The following is a 26,710-nucleotide window of genomic DNA, read 5'->3' on the forward strand; positions in this document are numbered from 1 at the left end:
TGGGTGGAAGGGTAAATAGGTCAAGGCTGATGGCTAGCAAGGTGGGTAAGTAGCTCAGGCTGGTGGCTAGTGGGGTGGGTGGTAAAGTAGGTCAGGCTAGTGGGGAGTAGGTCAGGCTAGTGGGGTGGGTGAGTAGGTAGGTCAGGCTAGTGGGGTGGGTAAGTAGGTAGGTCAGGCTAGTGAGGTGGGTGGGTAAGTAGGTCAGGCTAGTGGGGTGGGTGGGTAAGTAGTGTCACAGGACCCCTAGTGGCCGGACCGCAAAATGCCTTCCAATCGGTTTCAGCACACAGACCATGCAAGCTGTGGTCGCAATCGGTGCGCAGAAACCGCTGGAATAATGGCAGCAGACCGACTAGAAGGGAGCCAGTGAGTTACGGTAATTACAACTTACACATTATTTCAGGGTATAACTGCCACCACTTCTGTTACCATGGGACAGAGGAGCCCACTGACTGGCCGAGTCTAGACCTGCAAATAAAAACGGTTAAACACACTCTATTCTGTCTAGCTAGCAACAATAGTAGCGACTCTTCAGAGACCAGGGTTCAGTTTGTGCCGCTGAATAGCAGGGTAGCTGGATAAATAAAGGACGTTTATCGTTGTTTATTAAATATGTAATATGAATAATTAATATATACAGAAAATCGTTAAAATCAACAATTATAGAAACATTAATAGCACAGTATAAAAATAAAAGGGAAGAAAAACGGATACTTAAAGTTCGAGGAAATATGTCCTTTCTGGAAAAACTTGTAACGTTCCTTTGTTTCAGTTCAAGAGCAAAGTTCAGGCAAGATGGCCGCTAACCACATGGTCCTCTGGCTAGCAGCATGCTCCCATAACGATGGAATTGGGAGGACTCAAGTCCGCCTGCTAGCAATGTGCTTTTGATGAAGCTGGTTTGGGGGTGTGGCAATGTCTGCCCCCTCTGAATTACAAACCAATCACAGTTCATTCCTTCAGAGAGATTTAGGTTTGCTACCTAATCAAGGTGAGCTGTACTTGAGCTCCAAGGAGGAGATTTTGTTTGCATTTCAATCTGCCCCTGCTGGTGCCAGACCGTCTGGCCCCCAACTGTGAGGGAAGCTCCCTTTGCTGGGCTTACCAAATGGTGGAGCAATTGACACCTATCTGAGGTCCTGCCAGACTGCAGACCCTTTGTCCTGAGGTAATTAAAAGTAAACACTAGCCTCTTGGACACAAGCTTTGTTCCTGTTCATTAGCAAATCAAAAGACATCCTGCATGTAAGTTACTGCTATTTCTCTGCTGAGAGAAAGAGAGAGCCCAGATTGACTGCAGATAGCCACAGACAGAATCTGTCGGGCAACGCTACGACCATCGGGCAATAAACAAATGGCGATTGCGTTCGTCACAAGTAGGTCAGGCTAGTGGGGTGGGTAAGTAGGTCAGGCTAGTGGGGTGGGTGGGTAAGGTGGTCAGGCTAGAAGGGTGGGTGGGTAAGGTGGTCATGCTAGAAGGGTGGGTGGGTAAGGTGGTCAGGCTAGAAGGGTGGGTGGGTAAGGTGGTCAGGCTAGAAGGGTGGGTGGGTAAGGTGGTCAGGCTAGAAGGGTGGGTGGGTAAGGTGGTCAGGCTAGAAGGGTGGGTGGGTAAGGTGGTCAGGCTAGAAGGGTGGGTGGGTAAGTAGGTCAGGCTAGTGGGGTGGGTGAGTAAGTAGGTCAGGCTAGTGGGGTAGGTAGGTGGGTAAGTAGGTCAGGCTAGAAGGGTGGGTGGGTAAGTAGGTCAGGCTAGTGGGGTGGGTGAGTAAGTAGGTCAGGCTAGTGGGGTAGGTAGGTGGGTAAGTAGGTCAGGCTAGTGGGGTGAGTGGCAAAGTAGGTCAGGCTGGTGGATGGGTGGGTAGGTCAGGCTAGTGAGGTGGGTGGCAAAGTAGGTCAGGCTGGTGTATGGTAGCAGGGGGGAATGGGTGGGTAGGTCAGGCTAGTGGGATGGGTAGTAAAGTAGGTCAGGCTGGTGGATGGGTGGGTAGTTCAGGCTAGTGGGGTGGGTGGCAAAGTAGGTCAAGCTGGTGGATGGTAGCAGGGGGGGGGGATGGGTGGATAGGTCAGGCTAGTGGGATGGGTAGTAAAGTAGGTCAGGCTGGTGGATGGAAGGGTGGGTAGGTCTGTAGGGTAGGTGCCCTCTCCCTCTTCGATAGCATTGCAGCAGGTTGCTCCATACATCGTGTGGTGTAAAAATCCGATCCATGGCTGCTTCCTGAAGGTGTCTCCCAGCTGCAGCACTCGCTACTTGCTGTCAGACAGGGCGCAGGCACTCATCCCTGCTGACTATTCAGATCCCACCATCCGTCTCTGCCAGCCAGCGGCGAGCGTGCCAACCACTGAGGGGCGGGTTTACGGCAAGGCAGCCTCCTATTGGCCGGTAGGCGGGGCGGACGCGCGCTGATTGGTGGAGGACGCCGACACATTCCGCCCAGTTCATCGCTGCTAGAGACTGGGAGAGGGGCTTACTCCACCGTGAGGAAACGTTGGCGAAAAGTGTCCAAGCTCCAGGCTGTGCGGCCGCCATTTTCTCAAAGATCATCGCTCAGAGAGGACAAATACTTGGCACGGGCGGGGTTTCAAAACAGGCGGGTGGGGGTTTTAAAACAGCCAGGCGGCCCGCCTGCCTAATTAGCCCTGGGGAGAACACTGATATAGGAGCTCTGTGTGATGTTATACTGGTGGAGGACTCCACAGTGGCCTGTGTACATTGCCTCGGTAACATAATGGCCTCAAATCTGGTAGCTATGTGAGGTAAATCATTTTTAAAGCTAAAATACCTCATGCGATATTTTCCGCTCTTTAGAAATTCTGAAAGATTTTTCTCCATTTCCGAACATGAGGTAAAACGTGAGGTAAATGCATAAAGTGAGATAAAACATAAGGTGTTTCAGCTGTAAGCATGCAGTAAAAGTAGTCTTTGCCTCCCATAAGTTAGGATAGGCTTCAGAAGATTTTTTTATTTTTTATTTTGAGGGGGAGGTGTATTTGATTTTGCAGCAAGCTATGAAAAGTATATTTATAGGCATCCCTTAGGGCCCTTTTCCACTAGCAATCGCTAACGATTGCGATTCAGCAAAGTCACTTTTTTTTCCCCGCGATTGCAATTTTGCTATGCAGTGCTTAGCATAGCAAGATCATGGTAAAAATCGCTCCGAGGCATGAACACTGTCACAGGAGACCTAGTGGTCAGACCGCAAATTGCCTTCCAAATCGGTTTCAGCACACAGACCATGCAAGCTGTGGGCATGATCTTTGCGCAGAAACCGACGGAAATTTGGGCAGCAGCCCGACCAGAAGGGAGCCTGTGAGGTACGGTAATTACAACTTGCACACTATTTCAGGGTATAACTGCCACCACCACTGGTATGGGCCAGTGGACCCTACTGACTGGTCCTGCGAATAAAAACGGTTAAACACACTCCATTCTGTCTAGATATCAACAATATTAGCGTCTCTTCAGAAGTCTGGGTTCAGTTTGTGCAGCTGAGAAGCAGGGTAGCGGAACAGTGAATTACTTTGATAAAGTCTTTATTCACGGGCAATATAAATAATTAATATATACAGAAAATTATTAACCTCCTTAGCGGTATGGAAGAGCTCAGCTCGTCCATTACCGCCGGAGGGTGCCGCTCAGGCCCTGCTGGGCCGATTTGCGCCAAATAAAAAGGTGCACACGTAGCCGGCACTTTGCCAGCCGCGTGTGCTACCTGATCGCCGCCGCTCTGCGGCGATCCGCCGCGAGCAGCGGCGAAAGAGGGTCCCCCCCAGCCGCCCGAGCCCTGCGCAGCCGGACCAATCAGTTCCGGCCAGCGCTAAGGGCTGGATCGGAGGCGGCTGACGTCAGGACGTGGGCTGACGTCCATGACGTCACTCCGCTCGTCGCTATGGCGACGAGAAAAGCGAAACAAGGAAGGCCGCTCATCGCGGCCTTCCTTGTTACTTCTGATCGCCGGAGGCGATCAGAAGTACGCGTCAGGAGCGCCCTCTAGTGGACTTTCATGCAGCCAACTTTCAGGCCTGGTGCACACCAGAGGAGTTTTTCTGAGCGTTGAGTTTTTAAATCTGCTGCTAATGTTATCCTATGTGTCTGTGCACACTGGAGCAATGAGGTTTTGTAAAAAACCCCATAGCATTACATTGGGAAGAGCTTTTGAAACCTCTAAAAGCTCTTCCCAATGTAATGCTATGGGGTTTTTCCAAAACTTCATTGCTCCAGTGTGCACAGATACATAGGATAACATTAGCAGCAGATTTAAAAACTCAACGCTCAGAAAAACTGCTCTGGTGTGCACCAGGCCTTAGTTGGCTGCATGTAATAGATATTTTTTATTATAAAAAAAAACCCCTCCCGCAGCCGCCCTGGCGATCTTAATAGAACACCAGGGAGGTTAAAATCAACAATTATTGAAACGAATAGCCAGTATGAACAATAAAAGAAAGGGAGAAAAAATACTTAGTTTCATAGAAAGATGTCCTTTTGTGGGAAGAATCATAAAGTCCAAGCAAAATGGTTTCAAGTTCTGCAAAGTTCTTTGATTCAAAGCAAAATTCAAAGTTCAGCAAGATGGCCGCCAACCATGTGTCCTCTGGCTGGCAGGAGACCGTTCTCATACAGATGGAATTTGGAGGACTGAGGGAAGAGCCCCTCGCAGATACTTTTGATGAAGCTAGTTTGGGGGTGTGGCAATGCCGGCCCCCTCTGAATTACCCACCAATGACAGTTCATTCCCTCTGAGAGATTTTAGGTTTAAACTTATAAAATGCCGGGGGCGTGGCCAAGATGGCGAAGTGAGAAGAGGTGCCTTCCGATGCTCCTCTGCCCGGCTTCAGCCATTTAGCATACCGCCGCTACCAGCGCACTTCCAAACCGGCCAAAACACTGTGCCTTATCCCCTGGACTCGAAAGCACAAGCTGGAGCCCTGTTGCGAGCCGCCGCTGAAGAGCGGGAGAGAAACGAATCCGGACCCGGAGTCTGCCGCCTCGTGCTGGGACGAGCGGGAGGGACCTGAGCGCCGACAAAGATCGCAGCCCAGATTCCATCCATACTTTGCTATGCCTCCTAAAGGATCGAGGGCCAAAGACAAGGAGGAACATAAAGACCTCCCAGAAGAATCTGCAATCACCTCAGCCCAACAACGGCCGCCGCCGAAGGGGAGGCAGGAAAAAGACGGAGACATCATGGCTGATCATGAGGAAGACGAGCCTCCCATGCCAAGTCCTGCAGAACTACTGGACGCTATAAAAATGTGCCAATCGGCACTTACTAAGAAAATTGACAGCATGGAAGTGAACATAGGGTTCCTACGCAACGATGTGGGCAAAATTAGGGACAGGACCAAGGAGCTGGAGCAGCGTACTTCGAACCTAGAGGACACGGCCCAGGCGCACCGCATAGCCATCCCAGGCATGCAGCAACGATTATCCCAACTTGAAAACCGAGCAGTGGACGCGGAAAACAGAAACCACAGAAGCAACCTCCGCATTCTGGGGATACCTGAGGGAGCAGAGGGCGCAGACATGGCCTCTTTCATTGAAAACCTACTCAAGCAGCTTCTACCAGAATCCACGTTCTCTCCATTCTTTGTGATCGAGCGCGCTCACCGAATGACCACCAGAAAGAAACTCCCTGGGGCCCTCCCGAGACCGGTAATTCTTAAAATCCTGAATTTCAAAGACAGGGACGCTATACTATCTGCCTCCAGAAAAGCTGGCGAGTTACACTTTCAAAACACTAAACTCATGATATTTCCTGACTACACTGCTGAGACACAGAGGCAGCGAGGTGCTTTTCAGCAAGTTAAAAATAAGCTACGTGAGAAACAGATTACATATGCAATGTTGTTCCCGGCCAGACTCTGAGTTCAAGAAGGAGACAAGACCCTCTTTTTTGACACTCCGGCGGAGGCTTTAACATGGATCGAGTCTTTGCCCCAAAAGTAAGGTACTGTTACCATAACAGAGATGTGTGGCTGCATCGCCTCCCCCGCATACCCGGGCTGAGAAGGTACTGTTCTCTTTGTTCCTAAGATCCTCACCAGATTAAAGTTATTGTTTCCTAAAAGAAATTTTTCTGAGGGGCTCAGAGGATATGTGTGTATATGTGTGTATATATATATATATATATTTCTCAGGTTTAATTCCCACCACAATTTGCAATATGGCCGACAGCCATTACGCAACTGAGTGCCCCCTGGGCGACGCCCTTCTTCACCAGCTCAATTTTACCCGGGAACGAGGAGTCCCGCCCCCAGGTTGAACAGTGCAGTGTGACGCAGGCTCTTGGTGACCCCCCCCCCCCTCTCTCTGTGTACTTTCTCTACGCTACGCAGATGCTCTGGAGGAGTGGTGATGCAGTACTGAACCTACTTTGATGCTACAACAATGAACTATCACCTCTGCTGTGGTGCTCTCCTCCCGGGCGCTCACTACCATAATAAACCAGAACTATGGGCTTCAGAGTGAGGGGGGAAATAAAGGGAGTGTATGCAATGAAACGTCCGCCCAAGATAAGCGGAAACTTCTAAATGCTGACCGGACGCTTACACTAGCCAGGCAATGAATGCGGAAACCTTACATCTGCACACACTGACCCATGTTTATTTGAAATAAGGGGGGGAAGGGCCCCGATAAGACTGCAACTACACGGGGAATGATGTGAGTCGGGACCTTGCTGAGTGTGACGGGGGAGGGAACCTTGATGCAATGCCGCACAAGTTTCTCTGGTGGTACCTTAAGTGCTACATGATATGTTTACCGTTAAGACAAATTGGTTTGGTTGTGTGTTGGGAATCTAAAGGTTAGAAGTATATGTATCTATTGATGAAATCAAAGCACTATAAAACAGCAGTAGAATATTAGAAAAGAATATGGCACCTAGGAAGAGAGATTTTAATGAGACGACATGGGACCAGATGCGGCCTATACACAGGGGATTACATAAATAAGAGGCGATATAAACTGTACTAGCTTGTTATCGGAGTAGACATAAGCAATGACTAGAAACTACCACTAGAGGGTACTGTTGACTAACCATCTGAAACTCCCTTCTTACTTGTACAACTCATAGTGAAATTCCAGCATATGTGTTATTGCAAAGATTTTTTATTAGAAATTAACGCTGAAATACCTAGTACTTGCATAATAATCTCCTCCTAGATAGGCTTAGAAGCCCCTAAGGATAATAACTAAAACTACATACACGGCATCCCAGTTATAGAGGCCTCTACCTGCAACCCCCCTAAAACTAGACAATCTGGCAATGACAGCTATGGATACCCTCCTACTGCACTATACTTGGCCTATGCTTTGCCTAACAAACCCCCACTGCTATATGTGCCTAGGAGTGCCGATTAACAACAGAAAGGTCCACATATGCTCCCTTCCTGTCTAAATCATCTTCTATAATAGAAGCTCACTTGTTATATATGCTATGCATACATTCCTCCTCTGATGAGTGCATAACTGATGCCTCTGTGACTGAATGCCCTTAACAATCCCGGGTTTCCCCCATGAGGGCACTGCACGTTTAGAACCCCCTCTGAAAAATAGTTGCAAACAACTAAATAACCCTGGCTGCCATCCACATGGGCCAATCTCCATTTTAGCTAAGAAGGGGATGAAGGCAGCGAGCCCTCCTGCCCTTATGGCCTAAGTCTCTCTCATGCCGTCTTGGTAAGGGATAACAAGAGTGCCACATACACACTAAAAAAGCATGAATATTCTTTTAGCACTGGTTTCATACAATAACAAATGCACGATCATTCTGACCGTAAGCCTTAAAGATGTTTCCTCCCAATGTTTGGGTGCAGCTGGGCAGCGGATCCATCTTCTCCCTTTAACACCGCCGCCCCCACGTAGGGGTTTCCCCTGCACTGTTACCACTGTCTGAGTCCTGTAGGTGATTCAGGCCTAGTTATTAAAGTTGGGATTACGCTGTGGTAAGTTTTTCTGTGTTAATGTTCATACCACTGCAGCAGGGTTTTCTGTTTACCGCTTTTTTTTTCTCAGTTACAAGAAAGTCTCTTCCAACTCCACTGAACCTACTACTATTGCTGCACTGGATACTGCTTTACTATTGTGTTTGCCATCGGGCACCCAAACCGACCTCTTATATACTCCTAGAACCAAATATGCTAAAATTTGTCGTGCTCAGACATGGAAACCTCCCTAAAGATAATCTCTTGGAATATTAGAGGTATACGCTCCCCATTTAAAAGGTCGCTAATGTTTCAATATCTCTCCAAACACCAGCCCCACATTTTAATACTTCAGGAAACGCATCTGGACGGGGCATTAGTAAGGTCTTTGAACAAGCCATGGGTCCACAGGTCTTTCCACTCCATGTACTCTACCTTCTCCAGAGGGGTTACAATATTGATCAATAAATCCCTCACATACAAACTGCTCCACGCACTTCCAGACTCTGAGGGCAGATACATTATTCTTCACTTGTCCATATACGGCAACACATACTGCATTGTAGGCATATACGCTCCCCCCCCCCTCTTCAACAGAGCCTACTAGCGGAAATAACGACTAAGATACAGAAATACCTACCGGCTAAACTCCTTATAATCGGGGACTTCAATGACATTCTCACAACACACCTTGATACCACTAAAATCCCGTATGGCCAACACTGACTTAAACGCATGGGCAGACTCTCTTTCTCTCACAGAGATATGGAGATGGAAAAACTCCCAGAAGCTAGCTTTTTCACACTTCTCAGCTACACACAAATCTGCCTCGAGAATTGATCTGGCTTTTGGAAATAATGATTGGATTTCCTCTATGACTGCAGCATCTTATCTCCCCAGTGGCCTATCAGATCACGCCCCATTAGAAATTATATGCTCACTGCCCGCCCCCTCTAACCGCACACTCTGGAGGCTTAACCACAAGTGGGTGAATGAGGAAGACATTGCCAAAAACATCACTGCTGCCATTAACCAATACTGGGAAATTAACCTAGATACAGCCACTACCCAGATTACCTGGGATGCCTTTAAGGCCATAATCAGGGGGGAATATATTAATCGAATAAGCGGATACAAAAAAGAATATAATACCACACTAGATCTACTGAGAGAGCAAGAGGAAAACTGCACACAGTGCTTCTCTGATACCCCCAACGATGACACATACTCAACAATGATGCAGGCTAAACGATCCCTCAACTTACACATGACAGACCTCACTAAGACATCTCTTCTGGAATGGCAACAATCTACATTTGAGAGGGGAGATAAAAATGGCAAGTTACTAGCTAATATAGCGAGAGACCCCCTGGAACAATCTAATATCCCTGAAATTAAAAATGACACTGGGGACGTCATCTCATCCCCCATAGATATCCTTAACACATTTCAAAAATACTATAGTAATCTCTACACTTCTCAATTCAGAGGCACTGCCTCAGATCTCCACGAATTACTAGAAACTGTACAACTGCCTTCCCTGGATGAGGAGGTCTCTGCTAGCCTAGATAAAGAGATCGAGGAGGAAGAAATACTAGATTCTATTATCTCATTTCCCTCTCATAAGTCCCCGGGTCCTGAGGGGATCCCCATCGAATTCTACAAACGCTTTATGAGAATACTAGCCCCGTATTTAAAAACAACATATAATAACTGCTTATTATCTGGTGAACTTCCACCAATTTTCTACCAAGCGCATGTCATTCTCATTCCTAAACAGTATAAGGACCCCCTTGAGTGTGGATCCTACAGACCCATCTCCCTGCTCAATAACGACTTAAAAATCTTGACCAAAATCCTAACCACCCGCATAAATAAACACATCTCAGACCTAATAGAGCCTGACCAGACTGGCTTCATGCCCCACAAAACTACTGATATTAATCTCAGGCGTGTTTTCTCACACATCCAAATCTCAAAAAATATCTCTACCCCGCGTGCTCTGGCCTTTTTAGATATACAAAAGGCGTTTGACTCGGTGGAGTGGGAATACCTGTGGGCCACGGTGCACAAACTTGGATTTGGCCCCAGATTAGTTTCTTGGCTAAAGACCATATACAAAACACCCTGGCACTAAAATTAAAATTGGCCCGAGGATCTCAGACAGCATCCATCTGGGCAGGGGTACCAGGCAGGGATGCCCTCTCTCTCCGGCCCTCTTCGCGATTGCCATGGAACCGATAGCTACTGCATTACGTCAGCACCCGGACATCCGTGGCTTTCGTGTGGGGGGGCTGGAGGAGAGGGTGTCACTATATGCAGATGACTTGGTTGTATACCTGGAGTCCCCTGATTTATCTATTAAAGGCGTACTTGAAACATTTAGAATTTTTTCCCCGTTCACGGGTCTCAGGGTAAATTGGGAGAAATCGAAATTGCTTCCTCTGAACCAGGTTCCCCTGGCTTCCACCCCACTTGAGATAGTTCCCAAAACCAAATATCTTGGAATTACAATCTCAAACAACTCAACAGACTACTATTCAGATAACTTGGCTCCACTAATCCAGCTTACCAAACAGAGGCTCCTGGGCTGGTGGGGCCTCCCTCTATCCTTAATAGGCAGAATTAATCTCATTAAAATGAAGCTACTCCCAAAATACCTATATTTGTTCAGAAATTGCCCCATTTGGGTACATAAAAACTTCTTCAAACAACTCAATTCATTGCTCTCTAGCTTCATATGGCATAACAAGACTGCACGGATCAGTCTCAAAAAACTACAACGACCCTGGACGGAGGGGGGCCTTGCCTTTCCAGACCTCTACAAATACTTCATAGCCTCCCAGCTTGTCACGGCTCACTGGTGGGTTGTACAAGATAGATCTAACTCAGCGATGGTGTTAGAGGCAGCGATGCTAGGCTCATATCAGGCACTCGCTCAAATACTATACCGGGGAGCCAGAGCACCATACCCCCTAACGATTAACATGAAGGTAGTCCTACAGGCCTGGAAAGTGGTGCAGACTTGGCACTCTTCCTCCCCTAACACGCTCTCCCCGAGATTTCCACTATGGAACAACCCATCCCTCCCTCACTTCTTCACGATACCTGACCTGATTATTTGGATCAAAAAAGGAATAACACACTTAGAACATATAATAACCTCCAGAGGCCTGACTGAATTCAACTCTCTTAAAACAACCTGTTATAATCTATTCTATATCACCTTGCTTCGACACCACCGTCTCACAGATTGTGAGATCACTTGACTCTCCACACAGCAAGCAGGAGATAGACTTTCTCAGGCTTCTTCAATGTTTACGTTATTTATTCAAGTAACAGAAATACAGATAGATACAGTTTATCGTCTCCTGGCAAAGCAGACTTCCATGTTGCGTTACAGCTGCGTGAGTATCTTCCTGCTGAAAATACCCAGGTCTTCTTGTATCTACTCTATGTTACATCTAGACTACCTATGTACAGCATACATTATATCAGATTACAGAAAGGAAGAACATACTTAGAGGTCCCAGTCAGCCTTGCTAGCTAGTGCGGAAGGAAGAAGCAGAATGCCCTCTCCATCGCTCACTCCGGGTTTAATACCGACTAGGAAAGAGTTAAACATGACATCATCTTCGCCATCCCCTATATCCGGCTATTGGTGGACCCACTTGTGGTGTCATCATACACACCTACTTGATTAATAATCAATGAGGCTTCTGACCCATATGCAGGAATGTGGATATTTACAAAACATGGCTGATGTTTATTGTTCCATGCCCAGGTCAGGGAGACCTGCGGCCTTGTTCAGAGAACAGCTTCTTGGTATGTTCTAGTTCTGCTGACAGAACTGCAGATTTTCTCTCTTCAGAGAAAATCCCCTTAAAGGGCCGATCTGCACTCCAAGCCTTTTGACTAACTCAGTCCAAATAACTGAGGCCTACTTAAATTATAACACAACCTACTCACTGCCTAATAGTTACTTTTTCAGGTACTTACAGCTGAGGCATGCGTTCGCGGCACAGTTTGGCCGAGAGGCAGTTAAATTGACCCCCACTGATATAGAAGAAGTGATTTGCAATGAAAATCTTCCTAAAGCCGTCTCTAGCATTTATCGAAATATAATTCTGATTACTGAACCGCACATAACTGCCTATAAGCGCCCCTGGCTTAAACTTATACCAAACCTAGATGATGAGGACTGGGAGGATGTCTGGATCAGACCCTTCGAATACCTAATTTCTACCAGAGACAGGCTAATACAGTTCAAGATCCTTCATCAAGCATATCTAACCCCGTCCAAAATACTTAAGTTCGATCGGACGAGCCCCGGCCTCTGCTGGCGGTGCGGCGCTGCCTCAGCTGATCTTGATCATATATTTTGGGAGTGCCCTGAGATTACCGAGCAATGGAAAAATATTTGTCAAATTGTGGGATCGGTCACAAAAATACACATTACACCTGAGCCCATGCACTGCTTGTTAGGAAATGTCCATGCCCTGGCCCCTACCAGAGCCCAGAGAAGCCTGATAGGTCTACTACTATTTTACTATAGAAAAGAAATAGTCCTAAACTGGAAACAGCCCTTGCCGCCCTCAACCCAGAGCTGGAAGAAATTAATAAATAGCTCCGTACATCTATACAAAGCCGCCTACATCGCCAGGGGTTGCGCCCCTAAGTTCAAGAAAGTGTGGGGGCCCTGGACGTCAAGCAAAGACACAGTATAATAATTACTGACATATCCAGCTATGTTCATGGAGTGGAGTCTCTATACATACCCTCGGAGGTCCATCTTAGTGAGCTTGACTCTGTGCAATAAAAGAGCCGCGGTTGGCCCAACACAATGGTATACCCTAATATAGGAGTTGAACCAAGCAATGGTAAATGCTGCACATATTACATATTGTAAACAGCTGTTGTAATTATTGCAATCTCCAATTCTCTTGTAACTGAGATTGTTGTTTAGTTCTCCTCACCTGCGAGTGTGGGAGTTCAGGGTGTTTTGTTTTTGTTTTATGTTAGTATGTTTTGTATTGACAATAAAAAAGTTTAAAAAAATAAATAAATAAATAAAAAAAAATTATAAAATGCCGTAACTCACAAACGATACAACTCATATTTAGGTGGATAACAGATTCATACTTGTTGGATAATACAGATTAATATGACATCTGACATGGCTAGTGCAGTAGGTCAGGTTCCTGAGAAGATTCATACCGCAATAACCGGACGGGCTATCGCGATGAATTTCATATCAGCACGTTGGCCAGATTTTACCGAATAAGACTATATGAATTTCATAGCTGTGCGATGTACAGTTGCCATATAATCGACAAGAAACCATACATCATATGCATTCAGATGGCCCGTGGTCGGTGCCGGATAGTCTGGATGACATCAGGTTTTGAACAGACTTCCTGCTGGGAGTAGCTTTCCTTGCTCTCCCTGTATGAAAGGCTCACCAAATGGAGGTAATGAAAAGTAAACACTAGCCTCCTGAACACAAGGGTTTATTCCTGTTCATTAGTAAATCAAAAGAGCCATCCTGCAGTTAAAGGGATACTGTAGGGGGGGGGGGGGGGTCGGGGGAAAATGAGTTAAAGTTACCTGGGGCTTCTAATGGTCCCCCACAGACATCCTGTGCCCGCGCAGCCACTCCCTGATGCTCCAGCCCCGCCTCTGGTTCACTTCTAGAATTTCAGACTTTAGAGTCTGAAAACCACTGCGCCTGCATTACCATGTCCTCACTGCCGCTGATGTCACCAGGAGCGTACTGCGCAAGCATATGTATGGTCCAGTGTTCTCCCCAGGGCTCTTTAAGTGGGCGGGCCGCCCGGCTGCTTTGAGATCCCGCCCGCCTACCTTGCTAAGGCTGATGTCACGCAGGCAGAGCGTTCCATTGCCTGCTATAAATCAGTGCTCAGCTCTCGCTATACACTGCAGGAGCGTGCCTGTGTGACCTGCTTGAACAGTGATTGGCTGGGCGGGTTGTAAGGGGTAGGGCTGGTTAACTGTCTGTCACCGATTGGCTGGGCAGGTTGTAAGGGCTGGTTAACTGTCACCGCCATAACGGGAAGCCTCTTCCATGCCTCGCTTTGCTGGCTGCTTGTGTCTGTTAGCTTGCAGGCAGCTCAGCTAGCAGAGGCAGCCGCCACTTAAATACAAACAGAGCACAGGGAAACTAGTCCTGTCCCTCCCTGTGTTACTTGAGGCTGGGGAGAGCCTGAATCTGCAGAAACTCTATCCCGCCCTCCCCCAAACGATCGTATCCACACAGCGTCTCTCCTGTGTCCTGGCTGCATGAATCTTCAGCTCCAGATACAGTGCACGGCAATGAGTTCTGACGCCCCGCCCTCTGTTTCCCGGCTGCTTATCTATCTCTACAATACAAGCTTCTCTGAAGCATGCCATGCTGGTGATGTTCAGAACTCTGCACATGAACTACTAATCACCTTTCCTCTGGTGTGAGCGGACCTCTGCTAATGCACTTCTTATCTGATATAGTGCAGAGTCTGCGGAGAGTACACAAAACTTTCAAGGGTCTGGGAAAACAAACAATAAGCAATGTAGATTAGCTGACTTGCTGGGGATGGAGGCCGCTGCTGAATGCTGTCTGTCTCATCTGCCTGCTTGCCCAGAAGATGTAATGGCCCATACTCACGGGCTACAAATGTCGCCGCAACACGCGGCGCGAGCGTGTTGCAGCGACAGGTCGCCCGTGAGTATGCGGCGTTGCACGGGCGCGCACCCCGAACCGTCGCTCGTCGCTGATGTCGCCGGGCGATTGAACCGCTCAATCGCCTGGCGACAGTCGCCGCCGCAACTCCGCCAGAGATAAGAAATGCATTGGGCTTCTGGCGGGGGGAGGAGCAACAGCTTCCGCCGCATTAGTTGCCAGGTCCCTCCGCCATGTGTATGCGGAGGGACCTGGCGAGGAGCTGTCGCTGGCCTGTCGCGCACACGCTCACGTGTGCTGGCGACAGGCCAAAAAGTTGCCCGTCAGTATGGGCCATAAGTGCCCATACATTACTTGATTTTAGCAACTGGCAGATTTAATATACAGTAAGTGATTTAATCTACCAGAGGTCAGTTGTGAAGAGTTTGCCTAGGGCAGTAAAAATTACAAATCCAGCCCTGGCTGTACTAGTTGGGCAAAGTCTGTGAAAAGTTGCTGCTGCAAAAATAGGAAAAATAGAACATAGATCCAGTGTTGAGGGTATGTGCAGGTGGCTTGAAAGGACAGTTTGTGGGGGTGATTCTTGCAGAGTTCACATGCATGTAATTTCATATGGATGTTATTAGCTGCTGGGGTAGAGGGGTATTGCAGATAATTTACTATGATACTGACCCCTGTTTACTATCTGCAATACCGCTTGACCCCAGCAGCAAATAACCATATGAAAAACAAAAATCACCCCCTTTATGAAATGCAACAAACACCCCTGTATGAAAAGTGAAATTACTCCCCCCCCCCATATTAAATGCAATAATCACCCCCATATGAAATGCAGCTATAACACCCATATTCGGTGTTCTCGCCAGGCTCTTTTAGACGGGTGCATCAGCTAACTAAGTTTGGTGAGCAACCGGCTGTCATCAGCTCGCCTCCTCCTCATACTCTTCTTATGCTGTAGGTAGAGTTGCATCTGCCCCGCATTCCCCCTCGCACCCCACCCTGCTACTTTTTCATGCCACCCGGCTAGAAAAAAATCCTGGGGAGAACACTGTGGTCTGTGCCTGCGCCGTACGCTCCTGGTGACATCAGCGGGAGCGAGGACACGGCAACGCAAGCGCAGTGGTTTTCAGACTTTAAAGTCTGAAATTCCAGAAGTGAACCAGAGGCGGGGCCAGAGCATCGGTGAGTGGCTGCGGGGGCACAGGATGTCTGCGGGGGACCATTAAAAGCCCCAGGTAAGTTCAACTCATTTTCAATTCCCCCGACCCCCTACAGTATCCCTTTAAGCTGATGCTATCTCTCTGCTGAGAAAAGACTGCAGATGCTCCTACACAATCAATCCAGATATAGCACGTCACTGGCAATCGGTGCAATAAACCGATTGCGTTCTCGTTTCTCACGGCTATTCCGTGACAATCACACTTTAGTAAAAAAGGAATCATGGTAGTGGAATTTACCTACCTCGATTCTTATGTTATTATGCAAACCCTAGTGATTTAAAATTAGCTAGTGATTTGCAATTTAGCATCGCTATCGCCGCTAATGGAAAAGGGCCCTTATACAAAATTTTTTTTTTTAATTCTAGTAAATATTTGGAATTTTATTTCTACTATTTTCTATTACACAGCCTGAATAGGAACGACACTAAAAACTGCAAAATGCATACAAATAGACTTTACCTCCAGGTACTGGCAGGTCTTAAAGAGACACTGAAGCGAAAAAAAAAATATATGATATAATGAATTGGTTGTGTACTATGAATAATTACTAGAAGATTAGCAGCAAAGAAAATATTCTCATATTTTTATTTTCAGGTATATAGTGTTTTTTCAAACATTGCATCATTCTCTAATATGTGCAGATTACACAACACTCAGCATTCAAAATGATTCTTTCAGAGCAGTCTGAACTAATGACCTCTCCTCTGACAGAGGAAAAGTAAAAAATTAACATTTGAGATAATAAAAGTCAGAAAACAGCCCTCTCCACGACTTTGAAAGTCTTAGAGCTTAATGGCTTTTTTGTATAGAGATAACAACTGTAGTTTCTCAACTCTTCCTGTACTGGAAACAATTAGACTGATGTATCTGATCTTAATGTTTTATTTCTTAGCTGTACTACACATACAAATTATAATATCATAATTTTTTTTCCGCTTCAGTGTCTCTTTAAGCTGATCGGTAAATTATGTGCCAACATGCCCCCCAATTTCCATGAGAATAGCTGTTTTTGGTAAAATTAATGCAAATTACCTCATGAATCACCTTATAGTTTACCCAATGAGATAAAACAGGATTAAAATCTACCAGAATTGCTAAATGTCATTACCTCATGAGGTAATTTGTTTGATAACCCTACCAGAATTAAGGCCATTGTGCTGGTTGTGTGAGGCTGGGCGGGTTGGATCCTGTCTATGTAGATGTGTTTCTGTGAGCATAACCTGTCTGATGTGAGTCACATACTGCGGGGAACAAATAGCTGGGAGTGTTTCTGCTCTGCTCTAAAGTTTCTTACATTTACAGTGGGTTGCAAAAGTATTCGGCCCCCTTGAAGTTTTCCACATTTTGTCACGTTACTGCCACAAACATGAATCAATTTTATTGGAATTCCCCGTGAAAGACCAATACAAAGTGGTGCACATGTGAGAAGTGGAACTAAAATCATACATGATTCCAAACATTTTTTACAAATAAAATTACTGCGAAGTGGGGTGTGCGTAATCATTCGGCCCCCCGAGTCAATACTTTGTAGAACCACCTTTTGCTGCAATTAAAGATGCCAGTCTTTTAGGGTATGTCTCTACCAGCTTTGCACATCTAGAGACTGAAATCCTTGCCCATTCTTCTTTGTAAAACAGCTCCAGCTCAGTCAGATTAGATGGACAGCGTTTGTGAACAGCAGTTTTCAGATCTTGCCACAGATTCTCGATTGGATTTAGATCTGGACTTTGACTGGGCCATTCTAACACATGGATATGTTTTGTTTTAAACCATTCCATTGTTGCCCTGGCTTTATGTTTAGGGTCGTTGTACTGCTGGAAGGTGAACCTCCACCCCAGTCTCAAGTCTTTTGCAGACTCCAAGAGGTTTTCTTCCAAGATTGCACTGTATTTGGCTACATACATCTTACCATCAACTCTGACCAGCTTCCCTGTCCCTGCACCCCCAGAGCATGATGCTGCTCCGACCAGAGCACCTTCTTCTACAGGTTTGCTGTGACCCCCACATAGCTTGTGGCAAACTGCAAACGGGACTTCTTATGCTTTGTTAACAATGCCTTTCTTCTTGCACACTCTTCCATAAAGGACAACTTTGTACAGTGCATGACTAATAGTTGTCCTAAGGACAGAGTCTCCCACCTGAGCTGTAGATCTCTGCAGCTCATCCAGTCACCATGGGCCTATTGACTGCATTTCTGATCAGTGCTCTCCTTGTTCGGCCTGTGAGTTTAGGTGGATGGCCTTGTCTTGGTAGGTGTACAGTTGTGCCACACTCCTTCCATTTCTGAATGATCGCTTGAACAGTGCTCCGTGGGATGTTCAAGGGTTTGGAAATCTTTTTGTAGCCTAAGCTTGCTTTAAATTTCTGAATAACTTTATCCCTGGCCTGTCTGGTGTGTTCTTTGGACTTCGTGGTGTTGTTGCTCCCAATATTCTCTTAGACAACCTCTGAGGCCGTCACAGAGCAGCTGTATTTGTACTGACATTAGATTACACACAGGTGCACTTTGTTTAGTCATTAGCACTCATCAGGCAATGTCTATGGGCAACTGACTGCACTCAGACCAAAGGGGGCTGAATAATTACGCACACCCCACTTTGCAGTTATTTGTAAAACATGTTTGGAATCATGTATGATTTTCGTTCCACTTCTCACGTGTACACCACTTTGTATTGGTCTTTCACATGGAATTCCAATAAAATTGATTCAAGTTTGTGGCAGTAATGTGACAAAATGTGGAAAACTTCAAGGGGGCCGAATACTTTTGCAAGCCACTGTATATGTAGAAGATGGAAGAATGTAGTCACTTCTTTTTTCTGTGCAAAGGTCGTTAGAGAGGAGGAATTCACATTTGCCTTTCAGAGTGCGTGAACACTTCTCTACAGATCCGGCAGGGCGCACAGCAGCCATTTTAGGTACACTATTTGTAAGGGCTTCTTCCTGATGATGTACCTACCGGCTCCCTGCAGCCGTCCTGTGCCGCCACAATCCACTTCCCCCCGGGCTAAGCTTTACTAAGGCTAAGCGACTGGCCTGCGCAGTGTCCTCGCTCAGGTTTCCGTCCTGCGCATGCACAGTATGAGATTTCTCTTCATCGCAGGACGGCAGCGTGAGCGAGGGTGCACATGTCCATAGACACACAGGTGAAGTAGCTCGGCAACCGGGCAGTAGCGCAAAAAAACAACTTAGCTGGGCAGGGGTGCCCAAAGCATTGTTCCAGGGTGGCGCAGGCACAGGGCCGCTGTAGGGGGCTGGCAGACGCCCCAGATAAGTGAAACACTTTTTCACTTTGGTTTAGGTTCCCTTTAAGGTGACCACTAATGATACAATTTCTATTGAAAAATCGTTCAATTCTGAACGATAATTCTGATAGGAAATGAAATATAGTAATACATTGTCTACTACACCGTCAACAAACCAATCTTTTCTTCCTATCACAGCCAATAAGAAAATCCAAATTTTGATTCAACAAAAATCCAAATAGGACGTTTTTATAATGGTTTGTTTTTGATTGTGCCCAACAATGGAGATTTACAACCAATCGATTATAATTATCTGATGGCTCAAACATTTTTTCGCTAGCTATGGGGCAGTTCGTGGCCACCTTAAAGAAAATCTGTAATGAAAAAAAAAAACCCTCTGGATCCTAACAAGGCTTCCCCCACCCTCTGGTATACTGTCAATCCAATGCTGTGACCCTTCCTAATAGCGGTGAGGTAATTTTCTTTTTTTTTTTAAGTTTTACGGAGAGGTAAATATTTACCTCTCCGCAATCCTGCACAGGAGCACTAGCAGCTCTTCATTCGGGTTCAGGCAGAAACGGCCGAACCCAAGGGATCCGCTCTACTGCGCAGGTGCAAAACACTTGCACCTGCGCAGCAGAGTGGATACGATCGAGGTCAGCCATTTCCACCTTAGCCCAAACCAAGAGCTGTGCAGGATCACAGTAGGTAAATATTGCCTGTGCACCCTTGTCAAAGGAATTTGCGGGGGAAGACAGCGCTGGATTCCCCCAAGCTTCAGAGATCGGGGAAGCCTCATTGGGACCCTGAGGACCCATTCACACTAGAAGCGACTTTTCTGAAGGTTTTGCGATTGATTAGCATTTTTAAAAATCGCTCCCGTTCACTTTCATTAAAATCGCTGTAAAAATCAGTTTTTTTGCGTGTTTTTTTTTTTTTACTGTGATTTTAATGAAAGTGAATGGGAGTGATTAGTGTTAAAAACAAAACAAAACAAACAAAAAAACAAAACACTATTCACTTTCATTAGGCAAGGGATGGGGGGGGGAAGGTAGTTATAGGCACAGGATAGGGTAGGTTAGGCAAGGGATGGGGGGGGGGGGAAGGTAGTTATAGGCACAGGATAGGGTAGGTTAGGCATGGGATGGTAGGAAGGTAGTTATAGGCACAGGATAGGGTAGGTTAGGCAAGGGATGGGGGGGAAGGTAGTTCTAGACACAGGATAGGGTAGGTTAGGCACAGGATAGGGTAGGTTAGGCATGGGTGGAGGGTAGTGTTAGGCACAGGATAGGGTAGGTAAGACATGTGATGGGTGGAGGGTAGCATTAGGCACAGGATTGGGTAGGTTAGGCATGGGATGGGTGGAGGGTAGCATTAGGCACAGGATAGGGTAGGTTAGGCATGGAATGGGTGGAGGGTAGTGTTAGGCACAGGATAGGGTAGGCTAGGCAAGGGATGGGGGGGAAGGTAGTTATAGGCACAGGATAGGGTAGGTTAGGCACAGGATAGGGTAGGTTAGACATGGGATGGGTGGAGAGTAGCATTAGGCACAGGATTAGGTAGGTTAGGCATGGGATGAGTGGAGGGTAGCATTAGGCACAGGATAGGGTAGGCTAGGCAAGGGATGGGGGGGGGTAGTTATAGGTACAGGATGGGTGGAAGGTAGTTATAGGCACAGGATAGGGTAGGTTAGGCATGGGATGGGTGGAGGGTAGCTATAGGCACAGGATAGGGTAGGTTAGACATGGGATGGGTGGAGGGTAGCATTAGGCACAGGATAGGGTAGGTTAGACAGGATGGGTGGAGGGTAGCATTAGGCACAAGATTGGGTAGGTTAGGCATGGGATGGGTGGAGGGTAGCATTAGGCACAGGATTGGGTAGGTTAGGCATGGGATGGGTGGAAGGTAGTGTTAGGCACAGAACAGGGTAGGTTAGGCAGGGGATGGGTTGAGAATAGCTTTAGGCACAGGATAAGGTAGATTTGGGGTGGGAGAATGGTAGATTTAGGCTGCGGCCACCGACTGTAGCCAGTCGGTGGCCGCAGCATAGGTAGCCAGGGATAGGTGTAGCCAGTAGTAGGTGCTTGCAGCGTAAATAGCCAGAGATAGGTGTAGCCAGTAGTAGGTGGCCCCAGCATAGGTAGCCAGGGATAGGTGTAGCCAGAATTAGATGGCCACAGCACAGAGAGCGGGGAGGTTGGGAGGGAGAGGGGACGCAGCAGAAGGGATAAATACTCACTTGCCTGCAGCCAGGTGCTTCATGATGTTAGGGCTTCATTCTACTTCCTGTTCTTGCATCATCTAGTAATAGCACCCAAGGGGCGCTGTTTCAGGGAAATGTGATGCAAGAACAGGAAGTACAATGAAGCCCAGTACATCGTTCAGGACGGAGCTGGCTGCCTGCGAGTATTTGTATCCCCGCCACGTCGCCCCGACCCCGGTCACTCCACCCCCTAAAACGAGATTGTGCATGGTATTACCATGCACAATCAAACCACGGTATATCGTCACACCGGCCTACCATGGCAACCCTAAGGGTAGGTTAGCGTACTGGTGCCCATACACGGTACAATTCAAATGTTTGATTTTTCCCGTTTGACTAAAACAATCGAATAGAGTGAAAATTGAAAATAATCTTTTTCTGATTAAGGAAAAACAAACAATTTATTTATTTTTTATTTTTTTGAGTTTATAAAAATCTGATTGGACATGTTAGAAAAATATGTGCTATTGTGAAATTGTATAGTGTATGGTAGGTTGTATTCGATAAACCAACTTTTTTTCATATTCAATCATTTTTCTCTGATTTTTGAAAAAAAATAAAAAAAAATGGAATGTTCGTGTATGGTATGAATGATTACTTTCACCACACTGGTAACTCCTGATTACACACTGAACTATTTAAGGCCCATACACACGGGCTACAACTGTTGCTGGAAACACATGGCGCACGCATGTTGCGGCAACAGGTCCTCCATGTGTATGAGGCGCGCGCAAGCAACTGTTGCTAATCAAAGCTGTCTCCAGGCGATTGACTTGTTCAATCGCCGGCAACAGCTGTTGCAGCAACCGTCCCTAGTCTCAAGTCGGTGCGGTCGTGTGTATGCTAGTCTCTAGCAACTCTTGTGAGTCTGACAGTTCATTGAACCTGCGACAGAAGTTGCTGAGCAACAGTTTCCGCTATGTTGCAGACAGGTTGTTGCCGCGTGTATACAATCGTTGCTTGTATACAACTGTCGTTGCTGGAGACTTTCAACTGTTGCTTGTCTCCATGCAACTGCAGACATCCGTGCCTCGTGTGTATGTAACTCGTGTGTATGTACTTAACGCTCAGCATAACTTGTAACACTGAACAAAGGTCGTAATGTCTGAGGGGGAATGCAGCTAGTCACACTCTGCCCCTCCTGCTTACCACAGATCTTTACAGTCAGCTTTGAGTAACTTGGAAACTGAAAGCATTTCCCTCCCAGTATAAAAACCTGCAACGGGTAGAGACGCTCCTACATAGCTGCTTCTCGGTGAGTGTACTAGTATATAACGCATAGAGGAAAGTCCACATTGCTTGCTGCTTGGCCCTCCAACATAAAAAGCAGAAAAGCTTCCTGGAGCTGTGCCTAAAGAGCCTCCCCATGGAAAGCAGAAAAACTAGTCACAAGCGCCTCCCTGTGTAACTGATAGAGAGCAGACAGCCTGTATTCTAGCTGTGGTGGAGCGCCAATCCCGGGGAGAAAACCGGAGGAAAAAGAGAGGAGGTGGGTGAAGCTATTAAAATTGGGGGATATATGAGTGCTGTGTGAGGTTATACTGGCGGGGGACTCCACAGTGGCCAGTGTACATTGCCTCGGTAAAATAATGTTATGTTTGTGTGAGGCTGGGCAGGTTGGATCCTGTCTAAGTAGATGTGTTTCTGTGAGCATAACCTTCTCTGTGAGTCACATACTGAGAACAAATAGCTGGGGCATTTCTGCTGCTGGTCTAGTTTCATACAGGATCTTGTAAGTTTCCTGCTAGTATTCTCTGACTTCACTCAACCACAAAAATGTGTTGCAGATGGTAGAAGGCAGTAACTTCTCTTTTCTGTGCAAAGGTCATTAGAGAGGTGGAATTCACATTTGCCTTTCATAGTGCGTGGACACTTCTACAGATCTGGCAGGGCGCCCAGCAGCCACTTTAGGTACACTATTTATAAGGGCTTTTTCCTGACGACGTATTTTTTCCACCAATTCATCGTTGGCTTTCCTGTCACTCCAGTGTTCCAATAAACAGCATATATTGACAAGATGGCATACACTTGTAGCAGCGTATGAAAGAATATCCACTTTGACCAACAAAATAACATCCGTATAGATTCACTATCAGTTGTTGGGTCAGAAATGCGCAGGATATTGGTATTAACATCAGTAAACTTACAGATATTCTACTACTGTACTTAAGTCACATAGTAAAATATTGATATTTACTGATTTTATTACTATGACGTTATCTCTCCCTACACTCTCAGAACCTAAACTAAAGTGAAAAACGTATTTCACTTACCTGGGCTTTCTACCGGCTCCCTGCAGCCGCCCTGTGCCCGCGCCGTCACAATCCTCCGGACCCCCGCCGCAGCTAAGCTTTGTTTTCAGTAACTGGCAGAGCGCTTGCGCGGCGTCTTCGCTCACGTTGCCGTCCTGCGCATGCGCCGTATGAGACTTCTCTTCATGCGCAGGACGGCAACGTGAGCGAGGACGCACACGTCCAGGGCCGCGCAGGACCAGTAAATCAGCTGGAGGGGGGGAGGGGAATGTTAGGAGCATCCCCTCAGGAGAAAACACTTTTTTTCCCAATTTGGTTTAGGTTCTCTTTAACCACCACTTAAAGAGACTCCGTAACAAAAATTTCAGCAGTATTTCTCCTATCCTACAAGTTCCTAAGGCTGTTCCGTTGTGCTCTGGCTTACTGCAGCACTTTCTACTTACACCATCTCTGTAATAAATCAACGTATCTTTCCCCTGTCGGATTTGTCGGCTGTGTCTGGAAGGCTGCCAACTCTTCAGTAATGTGAACAAGTTAACTCCTTCCACGCCCCTCCAGTGCTCCTGTGAAGATTATTCTCCACAGACATTGGCCTCAATTCACTAAGATCATGCTGGAGATAATAAGGCAAGAGAAAACTTACCTCCACATAGTGAGAGAGTTATCTTACCTCTTCAGTCCTTAAGTTACCTCTCCTGTAGTTAATTTACCTCCTCTGTAGTTATTTTCACATGCAGCTAATTAACAGCCTGTCTTTAACTCTGGAGTTATTTTAAGGATTGGAGAGTTAATTTAAAGACAGAAGAGTTAACTTTAGGCTTGCCTGAGGTAAAATGTTTCCTGAATAAGACATGCCTCATCACCATGGTAACAGCTCTAGAAGAGATATTAAAGACAGGAGATAAGCTTAGTGAATTGAGGCCAATGTCCCTTGCTCTCACTGTCAGCTTGTCTGCTATCTGTGAGGCTGATAAACACAGACTGATAAACTGAACAAAGAATAGCTGGCTGAGGAGGAAGCTGCCTGGCAGGCTAACACGACTCCAGGCTCTAACACAGCTTGTCATGCTTCATTGACACAGAGCTCTTTCAAAACTTGCACATAACCTCTGGAGACTGAATTCAATGTGTAATTCACTGAATTCTCTGTGTACTCACTGTGTATTAACTGAGTTCACTGCTCTGCTGATGTACTTCCTGTTTTGGTGGCCATCTTTTCTGTTTACAAAACAGTTTATAAAACAGTTTTTTTACCCTCTTTATAGCAGCGGAGATCAGCAAAAATATTACAGAGGGGGCTAGGAGATGACCCCAAACAGGCAGGGATGTTTGTTTATACTTCATTTTGTGAATACAGATTCTCTTTAAGCCTAACTGGACGAAAATTCTCGTCCAGTTAGGCTGCGCGCGCTCCTGTGCACGCTCCCCACCGCCGGCCGTTAGCCCAGCGATCAATGTAAGGGATTATAGATCCCTTTCACTGATTGAAGCCCCCCCGTAGAAAAGCCGACAGTGTCTCTTCAGACGCTGTTCAAAAAGTTCCCCGTCTTCATTCTTCCTGGGAGCGAGATTGATCGCTCCCAGGACTTTTTGAGTGTGGCCATCTTGTAGCCAAATAGTAAAACTACACCCACAACCACTTTTTATTAAATACATTTTTTTAACATTTAAAATTAGCCGTTTACTTCCCACATCATAAAATACCCAGATCATTATTTTTTTTAATAAAAAAAAAAAAATATAGTGAGGGGGACAGCACTACATACCAGGGAACTGTATAGGACAGGGAAGGGGGCCACTAGACACCAGGAAACTGTATATGGAAGGGGGGACCACTAAACATCAGGGAACTGTATAGAGGAGTGAGGAAAGACCACTAAACATCAGGGAACTGTATAAGGGATGATGGAGGGGGGTTATTAGACACCAGAGAACTGTATAAGGCTAAGAGGTGGCCACTAGACATTGAGGTCGGCCCGCAACTTGGTTCCCAGAGCTCAATTGTGGCCCACTTTGCATTGGAGTTCGACACCCCTGCTCTAGTGGAATCTGTCTTAGGCTCCTTGCACATTGCATGTGATTTTGATTCCGATTCCGCTTTTTAATTGGTTTTTTTACATCCGATTCAGATTTTTAATCTTTACGGCATGCTGCATTTTTTGATCCGTTTTTCAGTTGAATGCATTCAGGGAAAAATCTGAATTGAAAAATCGGAAACTGAATCGTAAAACGGATTTGCAGTGTGCAGGGGGCCTTATACATTTACATTGGCAGAACATTTAGGGAAATCGCTAGCGAATGAAAGCACTCCCTAAACGCAAAAAACACAAATCGCTGTAATGGGTTCCAGTCCTAAGGGGCGGTTCACACTACAAGAGCTTTTCTGAGCACTTGTGTGACTTGAAAAGCTCTTGCTAATGTAATGCTATGGGTGTGATCCCACTTGAGTGATGTGATTTTATAAAAATCCCCCATAGCATTGCATTAACAAGTTTTTAAAATCTCTAGGGATAAAAAAAAAAAAAAAGAAAAACTCTTGCAGTGTGAATCAGCCCTAATGGCCGATTAGTGGTTTCAGAGACAAATGCAGTAGCAACTTTATCATGTGCTTCTGGCTCAATCACACCTTTAGTTCTGACTCAGCGCACGTTGTGTGCGACCTGCAGGGTGACATGACAGTCCATACTCTTGTTCATAGCAGGGCTGTGGAGTCGAGGAGTCGGAGCAATTTTGGGCACCTGCGTTGAAGTGTTTTGAGTCAGGGAACATATTAGTGGACAATGCATGCGATTTGTTACATTGTATTGCAGCTGTCAATGTTCGGGTTATAACGTGAAACACCACGCACAAGCCTCGATTCATAGAGGGCTGTGCGATAAAAAAAAATCAGATCGGGAAAATACAGCATTAGACTTTTTATTTGCAATTTATAAAGATTTTCACAGGTGCGGCAGAAGTTTGGTATTTTACAGAAAAATGATTTGAAGTAACAGTAGCTTGTTAAGAGCACTGCGCATGCGCACATCGTTATGCTGCTCAAAAGGGGGGGGGGGGTTCACAAATCGTTACTTTTCTTTGTGCACACATCCTATTCTAGAGACAACGTGTGTGCATTGCCTGTGCCCTGTAACTGTGTCCCC

At 46.3% G+C, this 26,710-nt stretch overlaps 1 protein-coding gene and 1 long non-coding RNA gene across 2 annotated transcripts in view; one reads left to right on the forward strand and one right to left on the reverse strand.

Annotated features, from left to right (window-relative positions):
- LOC137547380 (myelin-oligodendrocyte glycoprotein-like) overlaps window positions 1–26,710 on the reverse strand; it is a 62,614-nt gene that overhangs the window by 26,025 nt on the left and 9,879 nt on the right. The window lies entirely within an intron of this gene.
- LOC137547381 (uncharacterized) overlaps window positions 22,584–26,710 on the forward strand; it is a 32,930-nt gene continuing 28,803 nt past the window's right edge. Inside the window, exon 1 of the long non-coding RNA XR_011026579.1 lies at window positions 22,584–22,807. This is a non-coding gene — a long non-coding RNA (uncharacterized lncRNA). The remainder of the gene's footprint in view (window positions 22,808–26,710) is intronic.

This window comes from Hyperolius riggenbachi, chromosome 2, assembly GCF_040937935.1.
Source record: "Hyperolius riggenbachi isolate aHypRig1 chromosome 2, aHypRig1.pri, whole genome shotgun sequence".
NCBI classification, from domain to species: Eukaryota; Metazoa; Chordata; class Amphibia; order Anura; family Hyperoliidae; genus Hyperolius; species Hyperolius riggenbachi.